The sequence below is a fragment of the Molothrus aeneus genome, chromosome Z (genome assembly GCF_037042795.1).
Source record: "Molothrus aeneus isolate 106 chromosome Z, BPBGC_Maene_1.0, whole genome shotgun sequence".
NCBI lineage: Eukaryota > Metazoa > Chordata > Aves > Passeriformes > Icteridae > Molothrus > Molothrus aeneus.
The window spans coordinates 37,430,503-37,454,492 of record NC_089680.1 but is presented as its reverse complement, the minus strand read 5'-3'; the positions used below and the strand labels follow the sequence as shown (position 1 = coordinate 37,454,492).

The 23,990-nt window shown below is 39.2% G+C and overlaps 1 protein-coding gene across 2 annotated transcripts in view; it reads left to right on the top strand.

Annotated features, from left to right (window-relative positions):
• The first annotated feature begins 7,176 nt into the window (after positions 1 to 7,176).
• Positions 7,177 to 23,990, top strand: part of GPBP1 (GC-rich promoter binding protein 1) — a 32,645-nt gene continuing 15,831 nt past the window's right edge. The window contains exons 1-3 of one of the 2 annotated variants that reach the window (XM_066569593.1): positions 7,177 to 7,499; positions 7,933 to 8,978; positions 9,771 to 9,837. The gene's annotated coding sequence lies outside the window, so the exon portion shown is untranslated. Of the gene's footprint in view, positions 7,500 to 7,837; positions 8,979 to 9,770; positions 9,838 to 23,990 lie in introns of those variants that run through there. The other variant, XM_066569594.1, reaches the window with a different exon arrangement.

The following is a 23,990-nucleotide window of genomic DNA, read 5'->3' as shown; positions in this document are numbered from 1 at the left end:
GGATAGCAGTCAGCAGGGGGCAAGGGGAGGGAAGGGAGAGGGTATTGGCACACCTTGGGAAAGAACCGGGATGACTGAGACAGGCTATTACATCACACCACAACAGCTGTGGAAAGTATTTAATAATAATAATAAAAAAGTTAAAATAGCAAAAAACACCAATAAGCAACAATTTAATTTTAGGAGTGAGCAAAGCACCTTATTTTTGGTGAAGCTTACAAAAACTGAAAGATTTATAGCGAGATTTTTATATATGACTTAGACATGTAAATAATTACAGCACTGTTAATTGCACAAGAGATGTGCACCAGAGGTGGTTTAATGTGAATACTTCAATTTAGGAGATTTTTACAGAGGTCATCTAAGGAAGGCTTCCTAACAGGGATCTACCTGAGGCTGCAACCTTCAGCCCTCCTTAGATTTTAACACCTCTGGGATGGATAACCCTGGTGTGAAGGAAATGAGCCCTATGCTCTGTTAAAGGCACAGCTTTCCCAGGCAGGTCTTCTTGCATAGAGAAAGCATCTTTCTGATCACCTTCATGCTGAAATGGGACTGCCCTTGCAATATAACTGAAAACAACTGTTCCTCAGCTATGTAAAGAAAAACAGACGATCAAGTACCTCCTCTGTATGCCCTACTGTTGGTCAAGGAGGAAGTTTTTAATGAAAAGGTAGGTATGCCATTCAATTATAAACAATTGACAGCCTAGTAAGAAACAGTTTCTCCTTGGTATTGCACATTGCTAGTTTTGATTTTATAACACTTGCAGATGTGTCACACATGATGAGGGAAAAAACCTATTGTGTTTTTTAGTGTCTCTCAAAGTATTTTAAATGCATACACAATAGCCATCATAATTCAAAAAAATATTTTCAAGAAACTTGTATTTACTTATTAAAGATATGCTATTAGCGTTTCTGGCACCATTGCTATAATGTAGTAAGATATCTTTGTTTTGGGAGAATTGGGGGGCGAGTATTTCCTAAACAGGAGGCTTGGTACTTGTGTTTTGAGGGTATTTTGCCTATTTCTTTTGAGCCAATTTGTAATAATTTCAGAATCCTTTATGCTGGAAAAAACCTCTGAGATCATAGGATACAATCTTTGATCACCACTTTGACAATTAGACCAAAGTTCCATGTCCAGTAATTTCTTGAACACCTCCCAAATTGGTGTTGCTCTGGTAGGACATCCTTTCCTAGACCCATGCTGGCTGGGCCTGATCCCTTGGCTGTCCTGTGTGTGCTGTATGATGACACTTTAGATGATCTCCTCTATGACCTTGCTGGGCTCCAAGGTCATGATGAGAGGCCTTTAGTTCCCTGGATCCTCCTTCTGGACCTTCTTATGGATGAGAGTCACATTTGGCAACCTACAGTCAACTGGAACCTCCCCAGTTAGCCAGGATTGATGATAAGTGATAGAGGATGGCTTAGCAATCTCTTCTGCCAGCTCCCTCAGTACCCTAAATGTAAAAGTTCACAGCATGTATCATTGTCTTTCAAAGAGTTCATGAAGATACACATGCTTTCCAAAAACTTTATACTGTGCACATTGATGGGCAAAAGTTGTAGAAAATCCTTACAAAAACAGTTTTCTTCACTTCACTTGGATATGCAAAGTTTCTAAATTAATCTAGTAATTAAAAAAATGGGGGAAACAAAAAAAATTGGCACAAGTTGGTGCCAAAACAGATTTTGCAAAGAAAAAAGGGCTAAAGCAAATAAAATTGGCTATGAAACAAAACAGCATTAAACTGAGATCTGCTTGTATTTAGGAATGTGCAAGATCCTGATACATGCCAGTTATCTAGTCTCTTTATTTCAAATTTAATATGCTCTATGATCACAAGTTAGCAAGGCTAATTTTAGAAAAACACAGATTTTGCTTTATAGAGACAAGAGTAGGGTACAGAGAAGCATTTAGTCACTTGGTATTGAATGTTTAGATCATAATTCCTTCAACATAATTCCTTTTTTATCTAAACACTTTCTTGTCATTAACAGTTACTATTTTAAGGGTTCTTTTAAAGTTTAGAACAGTGAATATTCACTTGATATTACTTCACAGATGGCAGAAGCTGAGTACATTTAGAATTCAGATGCATAATATTTTGGAGAAGATGTATACCATGACTTTGTCCTTCAACAGAAGAAATGTAATGTAGGCAGTGTTCACCTGGGACATATTTGAAGAACAGTTGCACCCTCTTAACCTCTATTTATTATCTCTCATAACGAGGAAGGAATACTACTTAATGAAGATAAACCATTCAATTGGCTTAAAATAGCCCTTAGCTTCATACTGCCCAGTGTTTATGGAATGTGTTATTGGAGATGGGTGCTTTTACTGGTGAAGGGGAAAAAAACTACTAGTCAGGCTATTTTCAATTACAATATGTGTGAAAAACTTGAAAGAGAGAAGCTGCTCTTTTAAAAGCTTGGTTCTAAAAGAGTTTCTATCTCTAATTAGCATAAAGAAAAGCATGGCCTCCCCGTTTTTGTCCTGGCTTTTCACTACAGTCACCAAGATACTGATTATTTGAGATAGGAACAGACATTATCTTGGGAGAGGTAAAATGATCAATTTATTTAAAGAATATAGGTCATATTTTTATAATTCAAAATTAATAATAAGGTATTACTTCAAAATATGGACTGTTAACTATAGCTTTATTGAAGTCTTTGCCCAAAATTCTGGTCCTGTCAAAGTCAGTGGTAATTTTATTATAAAAGTTCTTCAGAAATTAAGAACTCAATAAGAACTTATGTTTTAATTTCCAGACCTGTCTTGTACTTACTTGCTTATTATATTAAATGCATTGGATGCAGAGATGTTCAGAACTCTTGCAAAATCAAATAACTAGAGGTTATACATAATATAATGCAAATAATAACAGCCAATTATTTTATACAGTCAAACCCTATTGTCTTATTTATGTAGACAGACCCACTGAAATCTGGAATAAATTGGTAAAGTTACCTTACCTTTCCTACCTGGAAGGTATAATACATAAAAATAGACAAGCCCAGATACTTTACACTAGTGTTCATCATGTTATTGCAAATGATAATGACTAGATGTTGTTGTGCACTTTTTTATACTGCTTCCATTCTTTTAATTTGGCTACTTAAGAGATAAGTGAACATGCAGCTGAAAGGTATTTAAAACTTTGCAGTAAGGATGACTCATTAGAACTGTGTTTGTATTGAAGAACTCTCACTGTGTTTAGGAACTAATTATACAAATAATCATTTGCTGAGAGAAACATACATTGGGATTGGGGGTTTTATTATTAACATTAGGTGGCCATTTGCTTTCTAATTTTTAAATATTGGGCTCCCTGCATCAGAAGCTTTCTGGATCAAATCTGTATAAATCAGATTTAAGCCTCTTACATAGAAATTTTTATTCTGGCTTTCTGTCTGATCTTTTGGTTTGGATTGGTTGTATATTGGACACACTGGATTTTTAAGAAAAGGTAAAGTGTTTTGTACATCTTCTGGAGTGACACAAGAATGTGTAATAGTAGGAAATTAATTATATTTCTATACTTTTCCATAGTATTTCCTTAATTAACAATCTGAGTGTGTACTCTACTCATGTAAGTATCTTATATTCCACTACTATAAATGAAAGCACATTTCAAGTGCCTGTGAAAATACATTTTTGGTCTCATACTTCATCTCATTCGGTGAGGAAGGAGAGGCGGTGGGGTATCTTTGTACAGTAGGGAGTGTTTCAACTGTTTGAGCTCAAGGATAGTGATGTCATAAGTTTGAGTTCCCATGAGCAGGAATCAAGGGGATGGCCAACAAGATAGATATCCTGGTGGTTGCCTGTTCAAGACCACCTAACCAGGATGAAGAGGTAGACAAAGCATTCTACAGGCAACTGAAGGATATCTCATAATCACTGGCCCTTGTTATTGTGGAAGACTTTGCTTTAACTTGCTGGATCTCTGCTGGAAACTCAGCACAGCAGAGAAGAGGCATCCTAGGAGGTTTCTGGAGCATGTGGAACACAATTTCCTCACACAGATGGTGTGAGGGAAGACCTCACTTGACCTGCTGTTTGTGAATAGAGAAGGACTGGGGGTGATGTGGTGGTCAGAGGCTGTCTTGGGGATAGTGACCACAAAATGACAGCTTTCAATTCTTGGTGAAGGAAGAGAGGGCATCAGCTAAACTTTTGCCTTGGCCTACCCAGACGGCAGACTTTGGCCACTTTAGGACAGTGGTTCAGAGAGTCCCTTGGGAAACAATCCTCAATAACTCAAAGTAAAAAGGAGATTTTATGACCTTTGGAAGAAGGCAACTCAGGAGTGTACAAGGAAGAAGTGTACAAATGTATTAGGTCACGTAGGCTGAAAGTTAGAAAGTTAAAAGCTGAGCTAGAACTCAATCTGGCCACTCCTGTGAAAGATAATTAAAGGGTTCTTATAAAAAAAATTAACAGCAGAAGGAGGACCAAGAAAAATTTCCATATCTTATTGGATGCAGAGGGAAACATTGTACCTAAAGATGAGAAAAAGGCTGAGGTAGTTAATGCCTGCTTTGGGTCAACCTTTAACAAGAAGACAGTTGTTATCAAGGCAACCAGCCCTCTGAGCTGGGAGACAAGGACAAGGAGCAGAAGTGAGCCCCTCTCCAAGAGAATTCAGTTAGTGACCTACTGAGCTGCTTAGACATCAAAAGTGTAGAGGGCCAAATGGAATCCACCCAAGGATACTGAGGAGCCAGTGGAAAAGCTCACTCTCCCTCATTTACCAATGGACCTGGCTAACCTGGGAGGTCCCAGGTGACTTGAGTGGAGATTGGCCAATGTGACACCTATCTACAAGAAGGGTTGGAGGGAGGTTCTGGGGAGCTACAGGCCTGACGTTAGTGCCTGGCAAGGTTATGGGACAGATCATCTTGAGTGCTACAGTGCAATCACGTGGCATGTGCAGGACAGCCAAAGGATCAGGCCCACCCAGCATAGTGGGAAAAAGTAGATCCTGCTTGGCCAACCTGATCTCTTTCTATGAACAGGTGATTTGCTTGGTGGATGAAGGAAAGGCTGTGGATGTTGTCTACCTAGACTTTAGTAAAGCCTTTGATACTGTCTCCAATGCCATTCTCCTGGAAAAGCTGGCAGCTCAGACAAGTGCTCTGTTCACTGAGTAAAACCTGCCTGGATGGCTGGGCCCAGAGAGTGGTGGTGAGTGGAGTTACATCCAGCTGGTGGCCGCTCATCAGTGGGGCTCCCCAGGGCTCAGCACTGGGGGCATTTCTGTTTAATATCTTTATCAATGATCTGGATGAGGGGATTGGGTGTGTATCCTCAGACAACACCAAGTTGGGTGTGAGTGTTGGTCTGTTGGAGGGCAGGAAGGGAGGGATCTGGACAGGCTGCATTGATGGACTGAGGCCAGTGGCGTGAGGTCCACCAAGACCTGGGTTGTTGGTTCATAGCTGGGCCAGGTGGCAGAGCACTGCCCTGCCTTTCCTGCTCACGTTTGGCATCAGGCTGTGCTAATAATGAAGGGACACAGGGAATGCTCCCACACCCTTCCTGGGAATCCTTGCTTTTGCAGCACAGGTAAATAGGACAAACAACTTCAAGGATGAAGAGAAAGGAGGTTTTAATGCACTCAAGACTGTGATGAATCTTGAATTCTCGAACCTAGAAAAACACTGCTGGTGTTAGAAACTGGAACTGGGGTTTAAATACTCAGAGTTGAGCTGAAGATTAATGTTTCAGAGCTTCTGAATTGTTTCAGAGTTTCTGTCAGTTTAAAGATAAAATTATCATGTGCTTTTTCTACTTTATGTTCTCAGTTGTTGATTTTTAGTTTCTAGTAATTGTTGCTTAGTTCGTTTGCTGTTAGTCTGGTAATTGTTTAGTCAAGTTTCTGGTAATTGTTGCTTTCTAGTGATTTCTATCAAGTTACGAAAAATAATTTACTTTGGCCACATATACATGCCTGTAAAATGCATTTAAAAGAGAATCCTACAGTATGAGATAATTTTTTTCAAAAGTCAGTACATAATCTCAGTTTCAGTGCATAAACTGAGATTATACACTGACTTTAGACAAAAATTATTATAATTTAATACTAATTTAAAACTTGTGGAGGAAACTTTCAAAGAAAATCCACAATCAAATGCAAGTGCTACGAACGCTTGCCAGCATTCTTTCTAACGATAGTAAATTTACTTTTTTACCTAATTAATTGAAAAAACAATTTTGATTGCGTTGGTAAAAGGATTTCAAAATTGCAAAACAGTGATTTAGGCATTTAGATCCCAGGCAGTAAGAATCCTGCCATCACTTTTCTCTCAAAACTGCACACTCGGAATAACTGTGTGGACCTCCAGGGTATTTGCACTCGTGCACTTGAACACCGAAGTGTCGATTTAGCGAAGATTCCGATATTTTGTTTTATTAATCAGTGGTTATTGGTTTTTACTGGCCTCGGGCCCCTCCGGCACCGCGATTAAGCCGCGCTGCGGATGCGGGCGGCGCTCGGTGCTGCGGAGCCCCGCTCTGTCCGCGGCAGCGGGCACGGGAAGGGACCTACGCTTCCCGGGGCCCGCGGCGCCGCGCTTCCTCCCGGTGGGGATCTCACCGGCACACACTGGGCTGATCCAGGGCCGCGCTGGGCGGGCGCTCTCGCACACACACGCGGCCTACGGGCCTTCCAGCCCGGGGCCGGCCCGGCTCTCGGTCCGAAAGCCCGGGGCCCCCGGCTCTCGGCCTCAGCGGCCTCAGCGGCCGGCGCCGGCACCGCCTCCACCTCGGTGCTCGTTGCGCACGCGCAGGCGGGGCCTCGCCCCTGCACGGTTAGTGACGGCGGCGCCGGGGACTCCCGCCGCGAGGGCGGGGCGCGCTCTCGGGATTCCCCGTCCCGCGCGGAACCTTCGGGATGGTTCCCGTAACGTCACGGCGGGGGCGGTACCGGGGAGCCCTGCCCGCCCGCTCCTCCCTAGGCTCCCGCGCGGGGGCTCTCGCGGAGCATGCGTGTGCGGGTGGGAAGCACTGCGGCGCGGAGCGGAGCCATTTTGAGGGAGCGAGGCGAGCGCACGGTGTGCGCGTGCGCGGGAAGGGGGCGGGGGCAGTCGCAACAGCCCGGGACAACCCCGGGACAGCGCCGGCAACGGGCGCGGAGCGGACACAGGGTAGCCGTGCTGCCCGGACCGCCCTCGGGGACGTCACGGGGAGCCGCCCCCGGCGGTGGAGGCGGGGCGGTCGCCAGGAGGGCCGAGGAGGGGTGCTCGGCGGAGCCGCAGCGGGAGGTCGTGGACTCCGAGCGCCGGCGCTGTGTATGCCTGCACACCCCGAGAGCTGGGGTTCTTTGTGCCCGCACACTCCGGAGCGGGCGGCCTGTGTCCGCACACCCCGGCAGCGGCGTCTGTCTGTCCCCACAGCCCGGGAAAGGAAGCATGCCCCGGGCCGCGCTGGGGCTCCCTCTGCGGCTCCCGCTGCCCCTCCGGGAAATGTCCCTGGCCCAGGTCAGCGCTTCCCGCCCGCGTGCCTTCTGTACATCTGTTCAGCTTCGCCAATAAAACGAGACATGACCCTTTCTTTCTTTGCCTGTTTTTCCCCCCACTCTCTCCTCCCAGCCCCCACTGCCCGTGGCTCCAGGCCCCAGCCTGTTTTCCTGCCGAGCGGGGCCGAGCGGCAGGAGAAGGTTTCCGCTGATAGGCTGCGCCCCCCGTCAAACACTGCCGCCGCCCGCTGTGGCTGCGAGTGGAGGTGTAACCCAGGCTTCCGCTCGCGGGCTCGGCTCCGCGGCTGCGTCCGTGTGTGCTCTTTGGGATCCAGGTTCCTGCTTGCTTCTGTATTTAAGATTCAGGCGTTTGGGTTTTGCTTGCTTCGTGGTTGTCTAACGCCAGTCCGAATTTCATAGGGGAGAACTGATTTTTCTGGTTCTTTTTACCTTAGGTTGCTTGAACGATAGAGTCAGTCCTGGATGTTTGTAGCCTTTTGCTTCAGCTGGCAGAGAAGAGAAAAGGTGGACACTGACCTGCAGCAGTTCTTCCTGTGAAAGGAAGAAATATTGGACACTGTTCTGGGATAAGTTGCGCGTGCTTTGTCCAGAAAGGGCCTCTCAAACAAGCAGTAGACATCTGGGAAGAGAACTGAGGAAATCGTGAGGTTTTTTCTTCTAGCAGTGTCGAGCACATCACCCTTGGATTCTTTTGTCCGCATGGCATGGATACATAGCTAAATTTATGAAGTTCTGAATACTTCAGCTGCAAAAATAAAGTGCTTTCCTCTTTTTACGCACTCTTTTTCTTCTCGGCAACATTCTTTCTGAGTCAGAGGCTTAACCAGTTTTGTTAACTGGCTGCAGGTTAAATGTGGCCTGAGTCACTGTGGGGATATTGCTGAAAAGTTTCATGGCAGATTTTTTTTCCCCCTTATTTCATTTTTTAGATTTTCTGACATAGTCTTCTCTCATTTTGCAGTGAGACCGATTTTATAAATGAAGAATTTAATAGATGTTTGTTTATACTTGTTTCTTTTGTATTTTATTTAATATTTTTCTTGAAAAATGTTGTTGCTCATAAGCAGTATGGAGGTATCCAGATAACTGTTTACAAATGCCTCTGCTACCGGAAGGTAGGAAATTTCTTCAGTTCATATGTGAAATTTGGATTTTTGACATCACAGTCTGTGGAGTAAAAACTGTATTTATTTCACTTGGAGCTGATGCTGCATATAGTGGTATCTACATGCAATAGACAAGAGAAGAAACTGTCAGAGAAAATAAAAGGCTTTTAAGACAGACATTAGCAGACTTTGTAAATAGCCTTGCAGAATCTGTAAGCGAGAAGGATGGGTAGCTGATTTCTGTGCGGTCAAATCTATGTCAAAGTGCCACGAATGTAGTACCAACAGGAACTCGGGATATTATCTCAAGGACAACAAACTGGAAAAATATAAATCACGCAGTACTAGCACCTTGTGTCGTCCTCTTGGATTAGGTAAGTGTTGTAGTGTTCATAAATCAAATTTCACTTGAAAAAACATTTTATCGGTAGAACAGTTAAACCTGTAATTTTTACTGGTTAGAGGTTCTTTGGTGGTTGTTTTTTGTTTTGTTTTGTTTTTTGAGAATGTTGAATGTTGAATCTTGTTAATTTTTACTTGCTGGCTTTTATAATGGAATAATTCCTTAAGACTTTGAAGAATACAGCTACAAGGAGAAATGTGTAGATAAGAGTGTGATTTTTATGTGAGATTAAGAAGTAGCTATATCTAGATTAGATCCATGAGGAATTTAGCCTTTATGTTAATGTTGTAGTCTCAAGAGTAAATGTTATATCTTTTTGACCAAATCTTCTGGATAGCTTGCATGTGCCATTCCTTCCATTTGTGTTAGATGTGTTTGCAGCATCAGGCTAGTAATAATATAGAGGGGTTTTCACTCTTTTTTTTCCTTTCCACTATTCTTTGTCACATATGAAAGCCAGAGGGTGTTTTTTACCAAAAATTATTTTACTGTCTATGCAGACTAGGTTTTATCTGTGTTGATATTGTAAGATTGATTTTAGTGTATTTACCTGTTCTGTAATGGCAATGAATTGGACTGACTGGTCTGCAAGTGTAGCACTTCAAAAAGAGCTCCTTCTCCTTGGAATGATACAAAATTAAATCTAGTGGTGAATTGGCTTATCTTCCTTGTTATTTTTAGATGTATTGTAGTTTTCTTCAACCCACAGGGATTAAATATTTTTTAATTTTGGCATTAATGTGTTTATAATAATTTTTTGTAGGTTTGCATTCAGCAGAGTGCTACTGCCGGAAAGAAAATTAAGATGGACAGAGCAACTTAATTCAAAAGTCAGTGGTAATTTTACTGAAGTTCTCTATCCTCTACCCCACCCTGATGATTGATAAGGCTTTAAATAATTAAAGCATTTTTGGGTAGACTTTAAACTGAGCGTCTGGTAGAGGTTACACTTTTACCTCAGCCGTCACCTTCTAAAATATTTTTGAGAGCTTCTCCAATACTGAAGTAGTGAACTAGTGGCAGTAGTGAACTAATGAAAAAAAGGTTTTCTTTAAGGGCAGTGCGAAGATATTTGGGAAGATTGCATGTCTTAAAACCTCGTAGAAAAAGTGTAGTTAAGCATGTGAAACTGTATTTAAAAATTACTGCAGTGTATTTTAACTCCCGTGGCTTGTTATTTTGACCACAAATGAAGGACTTGCATCTACATACATTTTGTAAATTCTTAGTCTCACTAAAGTTCTTATCTCTATGTTGTCAATATCTAAAAGTTGAACTACCTTCAGTTTTGTGCTTTGGATGGTCTTGCTGCTTTGTTATCTTAACTTCTGTTTCAGTTTTGCTGTTTTGAAAATATGGGAACTATGGAACAGGAGTAGGAGTCTGTTGCTGTAATCTCTGGCTATGGCTTGTGGCTCTTCTGTATTGAGTCTAGGTGCGGCTGGAGTTGACTGGTGAGCTGAGCCACTTGTTAAAGAACCAAACCAATAGAAAAAGAATGATCTTGTATATTCCTTTACTTGTATGACTATGATTTTTGGAAAGCATTTGATAGATGGAGAGTTCTGGTGTGAGTTGCCATTTAATTTGGTTGTTGTCTATTGTATGCGCATGAGAGTAATAGAAGTATTCACTTCTTAATTCATAGAAAAAGTGATGTGTTGCTTGTTTTTCCAAGCTATTAATTTTCAGTGCCGACATACTTATATTTCTTTTCAAGATGCTCTCACTGAAATCAAGGAGCTACATCCCCCACTTACTATTTTGGGTGGCATCTTTTTCTACACTCTTCTTCTTCTGGAAGTTTTGAGGAGTTTGCTTTTTAGCTTCATTAAATTATTTCTGTTTTTACACTTCTCTGTTTGCTGGTAGGATAATTCTTTTATCCTTTCACAGTACTTACACTTGGGAAGTAGGGGAAAGGAGCACACAAGATTCATAAATGCTTATGGTTGAAAGGGACAACAAAAGTTGGAAGGTCCACAAAAAAATCACTGGGTTTTATACATAAATTGCACACTTGGCATTGAAATGGGTATGTCAGTCCCTGGCCTACTATATAAGCACACAGCTTACATAGTAGGGATGGGGTAGAAAGGAAGAGAGAAGGGAAGAGATGAATTAAGGAGAAGGAGAGAGAGAAAAAGGAAAGAAGAGAGAAAAAGAGATCACCAACCCTGACTCCTACTGTTGGTCTGGCTATGGGATGTCCTGGGATGTGCAGGCAGGGTGTGGTGGGGTAGCTTTTTAGAGGTAGTTTGCTTGTCCTGAAACAAAGGTTTTCATTTTCTATGTAGATCAGTTATCTTGTATGGTCCATTCTTTGAGGCCTTCCTGGAAATGGCTTGGAGGGTTTTGGGGGATCCCTGATGATCTCATTATCCCCCTGTGGCATTGGGCTTTGGTCAACAGTTCATGCTTGCTTCTGTGCTGGTTCTATCTTTTGTTTTTTGTCTCTCTGTGGACTAGCATGAGGATGCTTGTCCCAGAAGAGTGCTGTCCTACCCCTGCATGGCCCCTTCTCCAGCCATATCCCATTTTCCACAAACCACTGGTTGGCTCTGCTCTGGTTATCCAGCTATTGGTGTTTGAGATATACACATTAGCCTCTTTTCTTCAGGGATTCTATAGGAGTATATTTTTTTCCTATTTGTGAACATATGTGTGTGACAAGGATTCAGGAGTGTTTTACAGCTGTGCCCTTGCACCCTAAACATAATTCATACCTACGGAGGAGAGAACGCCAAGCATGCTGGTCCACTTTCATTTCTTCCCTAGATTTTTTTTTTCAAGTGCTTACAGTCTGTTAAATGCTTTACAGACAACTATGAAGATAATGTCCTTGCTCCTGAGAGCTTATACTTTAAACCTTGATGTAAACATATCTTTTGTAGAGGGATAACTGTCAGCAGGTTGTGTCTTTTACTGATGTGTTTATTCTGGCAGGTTCTTAAAATGGGTACATTTGTACTGGCTAATTCTTCAGAATGGTGCAGGTTGCTCTACTGTTTGAAAAAAGTGTTGGTGGAAACTTTTGAGAAAAAGTACCCTTTAATCCTGCAGCAAAGTTGAAACAGAATTACATCAGTAAAATGATAGAGGCAAATTGTGCAGATATTTAGTGTTGTACAAGTTAATGTACTTTGTGCTCCTTTTATTTTTATGCTAATGAGGTTAATCTGTTTAACTTTTGTGGCTAGCACTGTTACAGTGACCGTTCATCAGTAATGTCTGAGGAAGTTGCTTTTATTTCCTTTTTTTTAGTAGTAGGAATAAATTCTGTCCTGCAAAGACAACATTTTGCAGACCTTATTATAAACAGATGTGAACAAAACTTGTCACATTTTTTGTTTTGTTTTTTCTTGCTCTATGTGTTTGAGTAACTGAATGTGGTACCTGATGATAATGCCCTATGTGGTGCTATCAACTCTTCCACAGTCTCCTCCTTTCCACCCATGTCTTAGGTAGACATAGTCAGGGAAACAGCTGAAATAAGAAGTTATCTGCTTTATATGCTCAGCATAGGGCAAAACTTCTGCCTTTATCAGCTGCTACTTCTTTCTTGTGACAATTCCCAAGTGCTGAAGCATTCCTGGTGATTTCCTACATAACATATGCTAACATAGGGCAGTGATGTAATTCAACTCTCACTTTAGCTTTTGAATTTGTACCTTGTTAAAGGGCAAGAAATGAGCATCTATCAGGTTTTTGCTGAATGGTCAGTACCATTTAGTGGAATCATTACACACCAAAGTGTGTTACACTCTCAAGGAGAAGAAATCTGGCTGTAGTGAATTGAAGTTACTCAGTTGAACCTGGCTGTAAATGTGAAGTTGTTTCATGTTATGAAATAACTTGCATTTTTTAAAAAATCTATGTTTCAGTACAGTGCAAAAACAGAAACTTTTTTTTTAGTTAAAAAGTCATAATTATTTTATCCAAAGGATTTAGCAGCTTCATCTATATCTAAAACATTTCTTAAAAGATGTTTTGATTGTTGTGACATTTATATTTGATTCACAGAGGTAATGTTAAAACCTGTTGCTTGTGAACCATAACTGTATATAGTAAAGGGGACCATATGATAACAAGCAGTGCTTATATTCTAGATCCTTATGCAAAACACAGTGTGCTTTAATTGGTTCATTTTCCCATAAGGAATTTAAGCACAAAGTAGAAATGAAGGTGGATTTTTTTTTTGTTGGGTTTTCTATATTTATGCTAAGTCTCTGTAAAGATAACTATTAAGTCTGTGGCTGTACTAAAGAATGTGTTGGCTTTAATTGGTTAAAAAACTGACATTATGTTTTGACTCTGCATACTCCTCATACCTAAATGTCAGTGCTCTAGCAGAGGACCTTGCTCCTTCCTTAGTGCTCTGCAGGAAACCTTAGTTTTTATACTTCTTTTTAAAACGTGAGGCAAGAAGTTTAATTATAAATTGTATGAATATCATCTTTTGTTCTTCTGTGTTGTCCAGTGGTAGAATATATATGAGGACAGTTCTGTATTGGATGGTGGGGATATCAAAACTAAAACTAGAAGTTTTGCTTGCTCTGCAGTAGTGTGATTGAGAAATAAGAGGCTACAGTTGAACTGTTTCAGAGTTTTTTGTTTAATTGGTGGGGGAGACCTTCAAAGGTTCAGCTCCCTTTCCTTTCTGTTGAAGGTATGAGTCTTAGGCAATAAATTTTAGAGAACCAAAAAACTTGAGGGAATTACCATAACCAAGCCTAATCTTTTTTAAAAATAGTTTTTCATTGAAATGCCACAAGGGGTGGCATGATACTTTTTCTTTCAGAGTGTTAAAAGTTTGACTGTAAAGATGTAAACTTTTTCTGTTGTTATGGCTGTTCATTTACACAGAGAGGAAAGAAAGAAGGAAAGAAGGAATCTTCAGTTGAAGTGTTTGTCATGCTTTTGCAGCAATTTGTGATCAGTAGAAATGCTTCCAGTTTCAAAAACTCATAAAGCTTGTGTTGTAAGAGTTTGAATATTATTTTCTGTTTTAGTGACATACAAATTTTGAATAGCAAAATAACTTAAAATTAGCTTATTTTGATTTATTGGAACTACATGGATCACAGAATAGTAAGGAAGATATTGAGTAAACTGTGTCTTCAAAAGGGGAATGAAAATTGAGATTTATAGATTTTAAATAAAAGTATTGTTTAGACCTTATATTTAGCAACTTGATTTCAAATTAGTGCTACTCTTAACTAGAGATAGCAGGGAGGGATAACAGAGAGATCTGCTATCACTGGAAATTTTTCTTTTGAAAAGAGAAAAAGATGTGTTTTATGGCAGAAGAAAAAACTTTTGGTAGTGTGGGTTATTTTTAAGATCTGCTTAGTATGAAAAAAGTCCTGAATGATCCTATATTTGAAGAAGGAGTGTGTAGGCTGATGGCTGAGTCTTGCGCACGTAGTTTCTTTGCCTAATTCAGACCAATATTGGTAGTTTTCCTTTGGCTAATGATAAAGAGTTGAAGCCAAAATTTGAAGCTGGCCCATGGTGGGAGGACTGAAGGGCCAGTGTTCCAACTATTTTGTTGAACCCTCTGAAGTTCATACATATGCTCTTGTTTGTCTTCTGATGAAATAAGAATTTGATATGTATGCTGGAGCTCTTTATCAAGGAAACAAAGCAGTAGCAGCAAATTGAGACACTGCATATAACCTTTTCTTTCCATGCTCTCATAACAACATTGTAGTGTGCTTTAATTCTCACAGCTTACAACATTCTTCTAGCCTGTTTATAAATATTATGCTAAAAATTACATTGACAGAGTGAGGGTGGTTTGTCAAATGTGTATAGTTGAGAAGTGAATTTGAGGATCCCCTATGTAATTTGTGGTGTGCTGTACTTACTGTGATAATAATCTATGAGGCATTGGATTAAAGCTCATAGGAATGTGCTGCTTAGATATGCATACATACTATTTTTAGATTCCCTTGGAAAATATAAATGTGTATATCATGTCAGTGCTTTTAACATTTATTCTGTTCAAGGTTTTCTCTGTGCAAATCAAAGTTTCAACTTCTAAACTGGTCTTCAGGGAGCATCAAGAAATTTGTATCTCTTTTCTAATTTTTGTGATTCATGGCTTGAACCTTTCCTCTCCTCCCCCTATGGTTGCTAAATTTGAAATTCCATTCACCTTCAAGTATTCCTTGCTGTTTTGAGTTTATATTGCCTTTTGTTTTAATGGTCTTTTGACAATTTCTCAAGTTTCCAAGTGTCACAGAAACTATTTCCTGAGAAATGATACAGACTATACAGAGAGAAAGCTTAAGTATAGAACCTGAAGATACAGAACTGATTTCCTGTGGTTTTCCTTGTCTTCTGGTGATGTGTTCAGCTGACAGGGTTGTTTAGGTTTTTTTTTTTTCCAATTTTGGCTTTATTTTAAAATTTGTTTTTCCTACAAAATTCTGGTCAGCTCCATTTAAATAGGATGTAGCTGTAGTATGGTAAGTCCATTCCAAAAGTACATATCTTTTAGCTAAATTTTTAAACTTTTAGTTAAACTTTTAGTTAAATTTAACTTTTAGTTAAAACTTTTAGGTTAAAATTTTAAAATGCAGAAGTTTTGGCTATTTTACTATATTATTGGCTAGGTTTTTTTTCTTATTATAGTAATGTCACTCTTTTATCTGTTTCTTCATGTTAGAACATTATGAAAAAGCAAAACTGTTTTTATTTATTCTCACAGTTCAGACAGATAGTGTTACCAAATGTATCTTATCTGCAGTAATGAAACCAATTTTAAGCACTGAAGATGAGTTTCTGAGCTAGAGAAATACTTTAATTTTGTTCACTGGAAGAGACTTCCCTGAGGTTGGAGATCTGTTCACTACCTGTGGGACTGTCTCTTCCAGCTGAATACTGGTTAGACAAGTTAAACAACGCCCTTAAAATTGGGTGGAGACTGTCTCTGGTCTCATGTCATCTTCAAGTTCTGCTGTGCCTTTTTTCTCCACCCTCAGTGAAGAAAGAATCAGGTTAGGGAACACTTAAATACCGTTGTAAGTCCATGGGGCTTGCCAGGATGATTCCATGATGGGTGTTCCATTCTGCCGTGTGTGCTGATATTATTGCAAAGCCATCTTTGAGAGGTCTAATGGTCATTGGGAGGGGTTCTTGTGTAAGAGAAGAGAGCAAATATTAATTTTGTCATCAGGAAGGATGAGAAGGAGGATCCAGGGAACTACAAGCCAGTCAGCCTCACTTCAGTCCATGGGAAGGTTGTGCACTAGCTGATCCTGGAATCGTGTTTCTAAACATGTGATGGACAGGAAGGTGAGTGAGAGCAGTCAGAAGGGCTTTATGAAGGGGATGTCACACTTCAGCAAGCTAATAACCCTTTACAATGAGGCAGCTAGCTTGGTAGATGAACAGAGAACAATGGATGGTATTTGTCTTGACCTCATTGTGTTCTATGACATTGTCATGGAAAAGGTGACAAGTATGTGTGAAGTGAGCAGTGAGGTATATCCAGAACTATCAGAATGGTCAGGTCTGCAGGGATGAAATCAGTGGCACAAAGGCCATTAAGAAGAAGCTGTTCCAGTGTACCCCAGGGTTCACTGCTGGAGCCCCTGCTATTGAACATCTTCATTGAAGTCCTGGACAGTGGAGTAGAGTTTACCCTCAACAAGTTTGCAGATAATATAAGAAAGGGGAACTGGCTGATACAAGCACTTGATGTTTGGTCTGCTGCATGGAAGAATGTGGGTAGAGGATCCTCATGAATCCAAGGGAAAGTGTGAATTTTCTGGAACAGCAGCTGCATATGCCAGCTAGAGAAGGACCTGGGGGTCCTGTTGAACAGCAAGCCAACCTCGACCCAGCAATGTGTCCTTGTAAGGAGTAAAGTGAAAAATCTCTGTGCAACATTAGGAGGAATATTGCAGGTGGGTCAAAGGGAGTTCAGTTTTGTCCTTTATACAGACTTGGTGAGGCCACATGTGTAGGACTGTGCCACCCTTCCAGGATGTGTAACACTCTTACGGGCTCCCTGATACAAGAAAAGGTGAGACTTGGCAGACAGAGTTCAGTGAAGGACCACAAAGGTAATAAGGAGACCACAGTATCTTTCCAATGGGCAGAGGCTGATATTGATTTGAAGTTCTAGCGAGGTAAAAGTTGGCCATTAGTCTTAGATTGAAGTTTAGGGAAGTACAAGTTTGCCATTAGTCTTTCAGAGTTATCTTTGGATGTTATGTTTTAATTTTTCAGGTCCTTTCCAAATTTAAAATTAGTAAGCCGTTAAACTCACTTCTCATGTAGAACTGTGAAGATGCAAATGATGAGGGAGACTTTAGTTTTGTTAATACTATTAAAGGGACTAGATGCTCTAGGTACAAGAGAACTGAAATCCCAAATGCTTTGATTACATCTGCTTTCTCTGCCCTGCCATCTTGCAGTATTTCAGAAGGTGATTTCTTTTGCCCTGCCATCTACGGGCTCTCGTGTCCACTTATACAGACAGTGCAGAGATTGCCTCCAGCTCAATTCTCACAACAGTCACTTTTCTGATTCCTGTATTCCAGAGATGCTCTGCGGCTATTTTCAGTGTTGTGTAAATCTTAAAGGGAGATTTGTTTTTTAATGCTGTAAAGGTTTGATGAATACAATTAAATCTAGAAGAAATTCTGGGTAAACAATTGTCTTTAAAAGGGACCACAAGTGACCAGGTGAATTATGTTTTTGTGTAAGTAGCCTTTGTTTTCATTATACATTTAGGGCCAGATTAAATACTTTTGTCAAGGAATTTGCTATTCTACTGTGTCATTAGAAGCAGTGCAGAAGACATTATATGAGTTTCTACTATGTGATAGTAGTCTGCATATACAATAAATTTTCTACAGTATGAGCTGGAGACCTTCTTATTTTATTTTTAAAAACTTTATTTCTTTTTATTTTAAATGTTATTTTTACTTTATTTGTAATTTATTTTTAGTTTAGTTTATTTTATTTTTCATTTTAGTTTTAATTTTATTTATTTTAAAGCTTTGTCTGTGCTAACTGTTTTCAGTGTTTTACAGATGCCTGGCATGGGAGAAAAATAGTCTAGTTCTGTCTTCATGTCTTATCCTTTTTCTTTATAACATTTGGCAGCACCAGTGCTTCCTGGTGTAGTGCAGCATTAGTGAGGTGGTACATAGACACAGATTCTGTCTGTAGTGGCTCTGTAGTTACCCTGTACTGACTCTGGTATGTCACTGCAGTGTATACCCATTTTTTTGTGCTACACAGAGATACAATCTGGAGTAACAGATGCCTGCTGGGGTTCTGCACTGTGCGTAGCCTGTGGTGCTCTTGGGCTCCACTAGGGGGTGGAAAGTAGTGCCGGGTACTCCAGTCCGCCTGCTTGGTGGAATTGCCCCGGAGTGAACAGCATGAAATCCATGACTAGCATGGCTGTGGTGGCAGCTGTCCCAAATTTAGCACAAATGGTGTGACAATGAGCAAGCATTTTGTTCTGCCTGTGTCCTCCACTCCCCTCCCCCTGGTAAATAAATAGAGAAAGAAACCCCAAGTGTTAAATTAATTTTTACTGCAAGAAGTTACAGAGCTTTATTAAAATGCGACAAATTGTGTTTGTTAGAGACAAGATGTACTGCGTGACACTATTTCAGCTAGTTTGTTTATCTGCATCTCCTTGATCTGTGTATTATGAACAAGCTTTGCAAATGAAACTTATATGTTAGTAAGTTTGCTTGTAGCAGTAAGAGTGAATGGTTGCAGATAAGGTGAAAATTTTAGTATTAAGATGAAGTTTGAGGAAGCACTTTGCTAAAGTAATCTGAAAGCAGGCTAATATAAAAATTAATGAATAGAAGGGTGTTCTCTGCTTTTGTATTGTGTTGAATTGTATTTGTATTATTGCAGGAAAAAACCAGAATTTTACTTACGTTTTAGTTGTAATGGGTGTTCTTTGTGCTTAAAAAATAGTTTTTTCAACTGTATATTTATTTCAAATAGCAGAGGAGAGAGGAAAAAGTGGCTGGAGAGACATCACACTTGTGTGGTTAGCACTGAAAATAGTGAAAAAAAAGTGGATTAGCTCTTACAGTGTTACTTTCGTGTAATGCATCATCCTGCATGCTAAACTCTTTAGTTACAATGACTGGGGTCTGATTTAGAAGTATAATAGAAATCAACAGGTTCAAATATTTGTCTAAGTCTTAAAACTATTTCAGAATATTGTTCTTATGATTTTCAGGACCTTGTGTCTGTCCACCTTCAATCTACTGTGATTGATACCCTGTGATTCTGGTGGTGTTTTGGATTAACACATCTCCTTTCTTGCTGAAATTTTCTCCTTTAGATGTTCATAACCACTTTTTAAATAAGTCTTATGTCTTCATTTTGTGAGGCAAAGTAAGCCAGATTCCTTAGACATTTCATGTTCCAGATCACTGAAATAGTTTGTTATTGCATTGAGTAAAGTTGAATCCCTGTGTTGTTGTTCTTAAGTGTGATTTCACGTGTTTTGTGTGAATTTAAAAAGAAAAATGTAGTAGTGTGAGGAAAATTTGCTATAGTCTTCACTGTTTGATTTCTTAATTAAATTTGGTAAGCACAAGATAAACCAATGGTACTTGTTTTAGCTTAATTTTTGTTGTTTTTGCAGGTTTGGGTGTTGACCCTACATGTGTTTCTTAGCCTTTTCCCAGAAGTCTTGACTCTGATTCATGCAGTAGCTTTCTGATTCCCTTTTCATAGCATGTTACTTGTTTTTGTAAGACAGAGACTATACATCAGTTTTCCCCAGATACTATGCAGATAACACAAATTCATTTAGAATATAGGGTTTCCTGCTGGTTTACAACTGGTAAGAAATAGTTTCTGTCACAAAAGAACCTTGTTGACTCAATCAAAAAAAGCCCAGCCCAACCTTTTCTGTTGTGTTGGTTGGGTGTATTTGGTGCAGTCTTATTCCAGCTGCAAATATGGCTCAAAGCAGCTGGCTGAGTAATATTTATTACAAATCTCTTCACTGTACATTATCTGGAACCAGCTGTTCATTATTCCTTCGCAGTCAGTACCTTATTATTGAAGATCATACTTCATAAAACTTCAGAATTAAATTTTATTTAATTGAATATTGGATTAATTACTGCATGTTACTTAAAGCAAAATTCTTTACAGACTTCTTTCAGATTCTCCTCTCAAGATGTAAAACTTAAAACCAGGATTTCTTTCTTTGCACTAAACTATTCTATTATCCACAACACAGCAACACATTACTTTTATCTAAATTTATGGGCTATGGAAGACTTTTGTTACTAAGGTCACTACACTTTACTTGAATTGGTCACAAGAGGCTTATTGCTGAGATGAGACAATAGTTTGACCAGTCTGACTAAAGACTTTTAAATGTATTGGAGTGTTAATAGTATGAGGATAGCAGTATTTCAGTATCCTTTTCTTATCTTTCTAGAATTGTGCAGCTCTGCTTTAGTAGCTGAGAGTCTGAGCCAAGTTAGCTTTTGCCACAGTTCGGTTAGAGAATGGCAGATATGTGCTAATAGGGAATGGTGACTTAAACATTCATTATGAATTTTGGGCCTGCTCTTTTGTTACCAGCAGAGTTTCTGAAAGCACTGGAATTGTTTGACTCTGTGGTATTTACCTCACTAGGTTTACTTCTGATAGCTGTGTTAATGCTGGGAGTGCATCAGCTGCTTTATTAGTGTTACTGAACAGTGTCTATGTTGTGTGTATGCAAGAGAAAACTTGCTGGTAGATGTATAGTTTCATGTCAGTGTAATATAAAGCAATTTTATGCTACTGACGTTTGTTCTATTCAAATACTTAAAATGTTCCTTTTGTTTAATTAAAAAGTAGTAGATTGTGTGTATGCAACCTAAAGAAAGGTTGCAAATGCTTTCGTGGACACAGAATGAAGATGCATATCTGACTCTTTGGGATAGCTTAGGTACAGACCTGAATAGCAGGGAAAGAAGGTAGAAAGAACCTTTTTAGTGTTAGAATGTGTTGCAGTATAATTTGATAGTTGTTGGTCCAGCTTAAGTTGGAAAACAAGCAAGAAACGCACTAGTGTTGGCAGCCAAGCTGATCACAAAGATTTAAGCTTAGTAAATCCTGCCTGTGGCAGTAGAGGTGCCTTGCTGACATCCCATTCTTATGTTTCGTGATCTGTTTTCAGATTTCACATTTTCGCCTTTGAAAAATACCTTCCTGAGAATGAAGAGTATCCTAGAGCTATCAAATATGTGTCAGATCATTTGAACAGAGATCATGCTTATAATAATTTTTTTTTTACATATAGGGCAAACTTGTTGGCAACATCAGAAAGCTATTAGCTGTAAGAATGTTTATGAAACCTGGTATAATATGGAACCAGTAACTTTAAGCTGGGTAGACTATGTCCTCTATTACAGTTTTAAAATATCTTTTCCTGACCTGCCCTTTGTTTCCCAGTTTAATTTTGTCTGGGATGTTTGTGCCTATTCAAAGTTAGAAAGGTTTAATAATGAAAGAACTCTCTGTTCCCACGTCTAATTGCTAGACCAGGCATATGTACAATTAGGTGAAAGAAAATCTTTTCTTGACTTAGGTGTGGACTATCCACAGGAATTGTTTTTCATGTTAATGCCTAACTGCAAACCTCTGAGTTTGGTCAGGTAGTTTCTAGAAATACGTCTGTGCTTTTTTTCTTGCTGTTTTTTTTTTTTGTTTTTTTTTTTTTTTTGTTAAAACTATTTGGAAGAATTAGCCCTAAAAGTTTGTCTTTTATGGATTTGTTGAAACTTATATATATATTCTGTTGCTGACTTGGCTCTGAGTATTGTGTAGTTTTGGTGCAGGTCTCTGTCTTAACCATTTAGGTTTATTTCTTTCTAAGAAAAGGACTGACTCATACGACAGAGCAGCAATATAAAATTTTTTTCAGAGCTTTTTAGCTGAGAACATGAGGAAGACTTGAATCTCCTTCTAGAAAAATTTTTGCATGAAGAAATAGGCTGCCAGTGTCAGTGAGCTGTGGGAAAAGGTCTTTTTGCAAAATACCTTTTCCAGTCCTTGATTACTTGGTGATCACGCAATCTTTTGTGCAAAGGATAAAAGGTAAGTCTGATAGTGAGTTAATAACAAACTCTTCTTGTGGCAGTTGCAAAAATAATGTTAGGAAGCTTGACTAGTTTTCTAAAAATGTTAGTGTAAATCTGTTAAGTCACATTGTTAGTGGATCTTCTGTGCTGTAATTAATAGCTGATGCACCAATAACTCGGTGATATTTTGTGGAATCTTTAAGTTTTCACTTAGTATAAACCTAATCTTACTCATTGTTTTCACACTGTAAGTGCCTCAGTCTGAGGACTTTGTTGTTGCTGTGTCAATCTTTCAGTACTGAAAATCTGTCTTGATAATTTCTGAAGATGTCATGATTCTTCTGCTTGAAGAGAACTGTGTCCAAGTGAAGAGGAAGAAACTTTTTTCTTGCTGGAATCTGTTTCTTAATTTAACATCTCTTGGTTCATTTGTAAACATATGCCCTTTTGTATACTGTTGCTGAATGGGATATATTAGTAAAAGTGAATGTGGTTCCTTTTAGGAAGAGAAGCATTTTCTGTGATGGTTCATTGACTCCTGAATTTTGTTAATTTATATTTTACTAGTTTGATATAACTGGAAATACTTAGAAAATTTCTCTGGATTTTTTGCTGAAGTTGGTGTAGGAGTGAGTTGAATGACTTCAGCAGAGTAATTTTAAGTTAGTTATTTGGGTGAGACATACCTTTAACCTTGTCCCTGTTTAACTGTACTAATTGTATGTCCTACCCCACAGTTTATCCATGGTATTGGATGTTCCCAAAAACTTAGATATGAGCTCACGTCATTAAAAACAAACAGCAGCTCAACTAAGTACAGTTTTACATAAGTCAAATCTTACAAATCTATTAGACTTCCTTTTAGAAGCTGGAACAGTCTTGTCTGTTGATGGAAATCTGCAGTAGCATGCAATATTCTGGTTCAGGCTGGAGAACAACCATAATTATGAGTTACCAAGTTCAGATTCCACATCTCTTAGTAATACATTACAGCAGCCAAAGATTAAAGTGAATTATATCTGTGCTCAATAACAGATTTGCACTCTGCTGTGCAGAGATGTGGAATTCACGTTTATTTGGGCCTCCCTATAGAATGTGTGTGGGTGTTTATTATATTTTCACTAGCTGGATTTCTAACAGCATGTATATCATACTAGAAATTTTTTGAGTCATTGACCAATTTGCCGTGACTAGCTGCAGAGCATGGTTTGGTTGCCCTAGTATAATTCAGGAAGTGGTTAATCCATTTTTTTCTGTCTCTGCTACAGTTCAGCTTCAGGTAATACAGTTCACATTACCTTGTGTTCTCTTGCTTATTGAGAAATATTTTCTTACCAGTGAGAACAGTGTAGGGTAGAAAAAGTATTTCTGGGTTTTAATAGTAAACCATTACGTTCTTTGGCCCATTTTCAAACTAGAGAATTTTACTGGATATTGGTACTCTGGACATACAGACTCTGTTTCCATTGAAGAGGGGAGACATAGAGACATTGTGAAGTTTGTAATGAGCCCAAGTATGTAGGTTTTTCATAAGGAACTTTCATATGGCTGCTGAGACTAACTGTTCGGGATTAATTAAAAATATCAGCTTCTAGGAAGCTAATAAAATAACTTGCCAGGTCCCTTCTAGATAGTACCAGAATGTATTTCAGCAAGCTAGTTTTGCCATAAGTGTTCTTGATCAGACCTTACACAAGATGCTTCATCCCTTTTATAGGAGGAAATAAAGAAAGAAATGTTACATTTATATTTTCATAATTCCTGTGATATATTTGATTTATGTGACATTTTAGTAATAAAACACAGATTTGATACTGTAAATGATATGATGATAGATTCTACATCAGATCTGTGAGGAAAACAATACAGGAAAACAGAAGTGAAATACTGAACAAAAG